Here is an 8,002-nt window from a genome sequence, read left to right as displayed (position 1 = left end):
GCCAGGGATGAAGACAAAAGGTAACTCCCATGTTGTGAGTTACCCTAATCTTAGAAATACCTTAAGATTTTTTGTTTTGCAAAGCAACCTGCAACATCTATTATCATTTAGCATTTGAACTGCATGCACATGTTGACCCATCACTTGCACTTCTTGGAATCTTTCTTAGAAATAAAAGCATAACAATCAGCTGCAGAATTGGTCGTCATGGAGAAAATAATGGAAACAATAAACATTCTTAAGAGGAAAGCTGATTAAATTGTGGTACATCCAGGTAATGCAGCATTTTGATGGTTTCTTTGTTTCTTCCATTAATACTAGTATTTGTTTTTATTTAGCAGTGCTATGTACCAAACCACTCTACTCCTATAGTACGATGGTCAGTAAAGATTTCTGTCATCTAGTGTGTGTGTGTGTGAAAGAGAGAGGGGGAGGGGAGAGAGAGAGAGAGGGAGAGAGAGAATCCAAATAAACATGTAGATTACTACTGCAGTAGATACTGAGAAATGCTGTGAAGGAAAAATAAAAATATGAAGGAAATAGAATATAATATCGTGGGTTGGTTCACAAATTAAGTATGATTTGAGTCAGGAAAGAATACACTCAGATGATGTCCAATTCTGAGGAATTGAGGCAATCCTCCATTTTTCTTCTAGTGATTTGTCTTATCTCTGAATGGATTTCATCTCTTACTCCTAGTTGGCCTCTGACCATTTCAAGTAGTAAAAATAATCCTATGTCCAGTTTTTCATTTACTTTCCAAAGATATTCAGCTACCTACAAGTTTCTTGTAAATAACCCACTATATCAAGAGTGCCTCATTTCTTGAAACAAGAAGCCGGAAAGGAAAATGGTATTTATGACTGTGTACAATTAACCAGGCACTGTGCTGAGTGTTCCAGGAGCTCTCCTTCTATCCACCTCCAAATATGGGAGAGATCACTAGTCTTAAGTTTAAAGGAGAAATTTGAGATCAAGAAATACAAATATTCAAGTCTGAGAATTGGTAGGGTAGGTGTAGACATTAATTTTTAAAGATCGATATGTAAGGGTCTGGAACAAACTTTTACGCGACCCCAGATGTGTTTGCTTTATGAATGCAGAGACAAACATACTCTGTTGTTTCTATTAAGTAAGGTTAGTCATTTTACCTATACTCAAGGTATCCAAAAAATTAGCATCTGGTATAAATGTAATCAATGATTCCAAAGACACACCTGAGACACACCTGAGAAACACTCCTACAGGGTAGGGGAATACTATAATCTCTTTCTGAAGTTCATGAGAAGAAACATATATACATCGTCATCACATGTTCAAAGATAATTATCATGTCTATCAGTGGTAGCTGAATTAGTTTAGTTAAAAAGAACTATTAAATTAGTTAAGAACATATATCAGATTCATAAATACAAAAGGTTGGGATTTTAGAAAATCCCTGGATGAGAAGACAAAAAAAAGTGAGGTATTTGGAGACCATAGCGAATGGATAACCATGACCATCTATGAGGTGATTTTGTTAGAAAGTGCTATTGAGGGGACCCCTGGGTAGCACAGTGGTTGGGCGTCTGTCTGTGGCTCAGGGCGTGACCCCTGGGGTCCTGGAATCGAGTCCCGCATCGGGCTCCCTGCATGGAGCCTGCTTCTCCCTCTGCCTGTGTCTCTGCCTCTCTCTGTGTGTCTCTCAGGAATAAGTAAATAAAATATAATAAAAAAAGAAAGTGCTATTTGAGGATTGCAAAGTAGAGTGAATGGGTCATGTCACAATGAGCAAAGAAGGGGGCACACTTGGGACTTGGTCAACTAAAAGATGCTGCTTCTAATTATTGCCCCACCACCTCTTCTTATATTTCAGAGCAAATATTCAATCTTTGAAGCCTCCTCAGATTAAGCTCATATTTCAATATCTTTCTTTTACATGTATTAAATGTGTAATAACATTTCTATAAATGAAAAATATAGAATTAAAGTTCATACAATTTTCATAACAAGTGCTTTACTTCAATCACCATTTCCTACTTCTAAGGAATTAGAAAACACTGAGGAAATTATACAGATGATAAAAGATTCATATAATCTTCATATAGCTTATTTTCTTCTTTTAAAAATGAATTTGATTTGCACTCTGTTGTTGAAAGAACTCTTGTCTACTGGCTTTTTGGTAGAAAAGTAGAAATGCCTGCAGAGTCATCACGTAAAGGGTGGCCTGTGTGTGTGGAGGGGGGACTAATTGTGTCTGTAAAAATCTCAAGCACTCGAACAATCTTACCTTTATCTCTAGTGTTGTTTTATTCTTTACCACTGCTATCAAAACTGAAAAATATTCTTATTCTTTCACTTCAACTGGAAGTTAATGTCGTCTCTGAGGGGATATGTCTTTTTTTTTAACCAATCAGAGTTGTCACAAATGTTTTATTTCCTTGCAAAATACTATGAGTGTGCTTGGAAGTAATAGCAATGTTCTGATTTTTGTTCAGCACCTAGCAAAGAATAAATTTTGGAATATGTGTTTTGATCTAAGTGATTCATTGGAAATAAAGTTCCATGTCAAAGACAATGGCACATGTCATATTTAGAAATCTTACTGCTTCTCTCAGGCCTCAGTAATGCTTTTATCATCTTGTTTTGGCTTCCATTTTCATGAAGGTCCTTGAACCAGTCCCGCAATCTGTTTGCCAATTCCCTGAACTCCAGGTCACTGCATGCTGAAAACAAAGCAAAACAACACAAATCTTGAATGATAATTTAGCATAATGCCAATGCTAGTTCTCAAATTATTTCAATAATGAAAAGCAACAGTAATAAAAGAAAGAAAGAAATGTAGTACAATTGTGTTTAAGCTTTTTAAAAATGAAAATTAAATATATGTTTCAAATATAATGAGATGTAATATAATGATGACATTTTGTCCAATAAAGGGAGATTATTAGTGGAGGTCTACTTCTACTCCTCAGTGGGGTATGGCACTTGATGGAACGTTCTTATTGATAATATCACATAAATTCAGTCTTAATATTTGTACACTGAACAATTTTGTTATGGTAAGAAGGTAGATGATCTGGGGAAATAATGGGCTGAAAATCCAAAATGAATATTTACACATTTATTATAGGCCATAGCTATTATATGCTATGATTTTATAAATCTGCATTAGTATATTAAATCCAGGTTATATATAACCCTATATATTTTTGAGCATAGAAAAGCAAAAGCTATCTTATTTAACATCAGAAATGATTGTAAAATATTTAAGAAAACAATATAAATTTCTGTTTTAAGAATAAGGTGTTAGTGAACTTTGACATTTGGAACTTGAATTAATTCATTTAAAAATATTGTTACCTACCAATAATTATATTTCTAGAATAGTCTCTGCGATAGAGTAGTAGAATATTATAGATATGTATCTGTATGTATGTGTGTGAGAGATGAATGATAAAATATGGTGTGTCAAATTTAGTCATTTGTTGCCAAAATATTTTGAAAATATAAAAATATATATTGTTTAGAGGACATCATTACTGTGGGTGTAACTCTTCTGCAAGTAGCATATATGTGATTTCCTGAACTGACTGCAAACACTCTTTAATAGTACTCTTGTTCATTTTGAAAAAAAATAATAATAACTTACATGCTGACTTATAAATGTCACATCACATTTAGTATAAACTACATACATCATCACTGTATGTATTATACACAATAAACATGTATAACATAATTTAACAAATGGAATATTATATGATGCAATATAATTTAAGACCATTTACTAGTATTAAAGAGAATCGAATTCCAGATTAACAGGACCTTCCAAGTACCCAGTAGGATGGGTGAGCCAGACCAGTAATGCATTCTGATATTTTAGGACAGTAGAGGCAAAAAAAGAAGATCCCAGAAGTTGCCATGGGGGGGGGAGAGTGACAAAAATTTCATAAACAAAGAATGAAGAATCAGAATGTCTGAATTTTTCATTAGCAACATTGGCAATCAGAAAGCTGAAAAACTGCTTCGGAAGTCTATATCCAGAAAAATCAGCTGAGAGAATTAGCTAAAGAGATGTGCTAACGTACATGACTTAAAAAAATAGCCACCCCCTTAACGTTTCTTTAGGAAGCTACTAGGAGATGTAACACACTAGACACAGAACTAAGAAAGAGGGTGGCCAAGACACATGAAATAAAAGATTTAGAGGAGTAGTGAAAGTAATGTCTCTAATTATGGTGAAGAGGAATCCCAGAATGCACGTTGCATGCCAAGCATAGAGGCGGATGGCAGGAGGTTTGAAAATCCTTGGTGAGGAGGTACAGAATTCATCACTATCCCTTCTTCATTCAGGGAAAACGGTGCCCTATAGTGAGATTCCCAGGAAGCATCACTTTTCCTGATAAGGACTACGATGGCTGAGACTGAATGGTAAGGCCACATGATGTGCAATCCTGGGTGAATGGTTACCCTCGAGCCCAGTATCTCTGTTTAAACAAACATCTAGGCAAGAGTCTTCTGATGTCATAAGCTTTTATGCTACAGAAAACAACACTTGCCTGAAAAATAGGGATTCTTCTCCGTACACATGTACACATTACCTGTCTCTGGAAGGATATTTAGACATAAAGCGGGTAAGCCTGATTATCTCCAGTCCAACAAACTGGATGAATATAGGAAAATGGTATGAGAGAGTCTTATTTTTACCATTCATTTTTTTCCTTTTGAGTTATGTGCTACATGCCTGTATTAATATTCAAAAATAAATGAAAAATTTCTTTTAAAAATTAATTACCATGCATTATCCTTGACCTACCAATTCCTTTCCTTGGAATTATCATCCAGTATACTACATACATACTAACTGATTTAAATTGGACAATACTATGTATTCAGTACGTTTATAACAAGAAGTTACAGCTGTTAACGAAACTGTCCATGAGCTGTGGTCTGATGACATTGGTTAGATATATCCATCCAGTGAAGCTGTATAAGTCATAGAGTTTACAAGCTTACTAAGTGCTGATATAGACACCAACACACTATACAGCTTTTGGTGAAAAAAAAAAGATGAGAAGGTAAGAGTGTTTTGTATGCTTGCATTTGTGTGAAAAGGAAGGAAAATGCATTTGTTTATATATGCCTAAAATATGTCTGGAAATACACATAAGAGATCAGAACATTGTCACCTCTGTAATGAGAATGCAGGAGGTATAAATTGCCCAGAGACATAAATAAGTACATTTATACTTTTAAGAGTTAAAGCATGTATTTTTAATCTAAGACTTAAAGCATATTAGTGCGGTAATTACTTTAAGCAAATGAGCATTTAAAAATGAATTTTAGTTCTTTATTTCCTTTACCCATCTTATGATTTGCCCCAAACCACACTCAACAAAAACCCAAAATTTATACAATAAAATATCTGTTGAAGAATGATGAAGTCTGTTGAACAGATTGGCATCTATTTTCTTGTCTTGCGGTTGTAAATACAGCATTCATTAGAGCATTAGAATGTTAGTACAGATGTTTTAAAAATTTGCCCAAAAGTGAAACATTATATATATCTATTGTGTGTCATACACACCTCAGTTTAAGTTTCAATATAAGGTCATGAATTTATTGTAATTAAATGTTTTAGGAATTAAGAATCCTTCAGTAATAATTATAATAATAATAATGGTAATAACAGCTAGCACTGCATACTTACTGTTAAATTATGTACATTACCATGCTTAATCATAGAAACTTTATGAGGATTGAGGAGGGGCAAGATGGCAGAAGAGTAGGGTCCCCACGTCACCTGTCCCCACCAAATTACCTAGATAAGCTTCAAATCATCCTGATAATCTACGAATGCGGCCTGAGCTTTAAAGAGAGAACAGCTGGAATGCTACAGTGAGAAGAGTTCACGCTTCTATCAAGGTAGGAAGACGGGAAAAACGAAATAAAGAAACAAAGGCCTCCAGGGGGGCGGGGCCCCACGAGGAGCCGGGCTGAGGCCCGGGCGAGTGTCCCCAGGACAGGAGAGCCCCGTCCCGGAGAAGCAGAAGCTGCACCAACCTTCCCGGGCGGAAAGGGCTCGCAGGGAGTTGGAGCAGGACCCCAGGAGGGCGGGGATGCCCTCAGGCTCCCTGGGACACTAACAGACACCTGCGCCCCGGGGAGAGTGCGCCGAGCTCCCCAAGGGCTGCAGCACGCGCACGGCTGGACCTGGGAGCAGCGCGGAGGTGGCTCAGGCGGCTCTGCGGAGAGGGGGCTGCGGGGCCAGGATCGCAATTCCAACAGCGCAGGCCCAGGAGCACAGGGCGCCGGGTACACAGCCCAGGATCTGGCCTCCCCCCAGGACAGGCAGAGGCCAGGAGAGCCCAGGACAGCAAGGACGCTCCTGCCCCGAGATAAGCAGATCAGCAGCCCCGCCCGGAGCATCCAGGCCCTGCAGACGCAGAGCTCCCTAGTTACTGCGGGAGCTGACTCCAGGGCTCCAGAGCTGGCCTCTGCCCACTGCACTTGTCCCTCCTGGGGCCTCACGGGGTAAACATCCCCACTGAGCCCTGCACCAGGCAGGTGACACAGCAGCTCCCCCAAGTGCTAATACCTGAAAATCAGCACAACAGGCCGCTCCCCCAGAAGACCAGCTAGATGGCCACGTTCCAGGGGAAGTCAAGGGACTTAAAGTATACAGAATCAGAAGATACTCCCCCGTGTTTTTTTTCTTTTTGATTTGTTTGCTGCCCCCCACCCTTTTTTCCCTTTATTTCTTTTTCTTTCTCTTTTTCTTCTCTTTTCTTTTCTTTTTTTTTCCTTTTTTCTTTTTCTCTTTTCTTTCCTTCTTTCTCTCCTCTCTTTTTCTCCTTTTCCCAATACAACTTGTTTTTGGCCACTCTGCACTCAGAAAAATGACTAGAAGGAAAACCTCACCTCAAAAGAAAGAATCAGAAACAGTCCTCTCTCTCTCCCACAGAGTTACATGATTTGGATTATAATTCAATGTCAGAAAGCCAATTCAGAAGCACTATTATAAAGATACTGGTGGCTCTAGAAAAAAGCATAAAGTACTCAAGAGACTTCAAGACTGCAGACTTTAGATCTAATCAGGCAGAAATTAAAAATCAATTGAATGAGATGCAATCCAAACTAGAAGTCCTAACGACGAGGGTGAATGAGGGGGAAGAACGAGTGAGTGACATAGAAGACAATTTGATGGCAAAGAGGGAAACTGAGGAAAAAAGAGAAATAAAAGACCATGAGGATAGATTAAGGGAAATAAATGACAGCCTGAGGAAGAAAAACCTACGTTTAATTGGGGTTCCTGAGGGCGCCGAAAGGGACAGAGGTCCAGGATATGTATTTGAACAAATCATAGCTGAAAACTTTCCTAATCTGGGAAGGGAAACAGGAATTCAGATCAAAGAGATAGACAGATCCCCCCCCCAAATTCAATAAAAACCATTCAACACCTCGACATTTAATAGTTAAGCTTGCAAATTCCAAAGATAAAGAGAAGATCCTTAAAACAGCAAGAGACAAGAAATCTCTGACTTTTCAATACATTATATAACTGCCATACTAATTTTAGTAGCCATCCCTTTGGTATTTAATTTTTAATTTTCATATTTATTTTTTAATATTTTAGTTATTTATTCATAAGAGACACAGAGAGAAAGGCAGAGACACAGGCAGAGGGAGAAGCAGGCTCCATGCAGGGAGCCCGATGTGGGACTCGATCCCAGGATCCCAGGGTCACACCTTGAGCCAAAGGTAGATGCCCAACTGCTGAACCACGTAGGTGTCCCTAATTTTTTTTAAGATTTTATTTATTTATTCATCAGGGACAGAGAGAGAGAGACAGAGACAGAGACAGAGACACAGGCAGAGGGAGAAGCAGGCTCCATGCAGGGAGCCTGATGTGGGACTCGATCCTGGGACTGCAGGATCAGGCCCTGGGCTAAGGCAGGTGCTAAACCGCTGAGCCACCCAGGGATCCCCTAATTTTTAATTTTTATATTTTATTTTACTG

The 8,002-nt window shown here is 38.4% G+C and overlaps 2 long non-coding RNA genes across 4 annotated transcripts in view; one reads left to right on the top strand and one right to left on the bottom strand.

Annotated features, from left to right (window-relative positions):
• The first annotated feature begins 211 nt into the window (after positions 1–211).
• LOC119878542 overlaps positions 212–8,002 on the top strand; it is a 73,258-nt gene continuing 65,467 nt past the window's right edge. For both annotated transcript variants that reach the window (XR_005386988.1, XR_005386987.1), the window contains exons 1-2: positions 212–274; positions 4,336–4,413. This is a non-coding gene — a long non-coding RNA (uncharacterized LOC119878542). The remainder of the gene's footprint in view (positions 275–4,335; positions 4,414–8,002) is intronic.
• Positions 2,616–8,002, bottom strand: part of LOC119878543 — a 69,880-nt gene continuing 64,493 nt past the window's right edge. For both annotated transcript variants that reach the window (XR_005386989.1, XR_005386990.1), the window contains exon 4: positions 2,616–2,705. This is a non-coding gene — a long non-coding RNA (uncharacterized LOC119878543). The remainder of the gene's footprint in view (positions 2,706–8,002) is intronic.

The sequence above is a fragment of the Canis lupus genome, unplaced genomic scaffold (assembly GCF_011100685.1).
Source record: "Canis lupus familiaris isolate Mischka breed German Shepherd unplaced genomic scaffold, alternate assembly UU_Cfam_GSD_1.0 chrUn_S1709H1903, whole genome shotgun sequence".
Taxonomy (NCBI): Eukaryota; Metazoa; Chordata; class Mammalia; order Carnivora; family Canidae; genus Canis; species Canis lupus.
The sequence above is the reverse complement of the archived record's forward strand: the minus strand, read 5'-3'. Positions and strand labels throughout refer to the sequence as shown.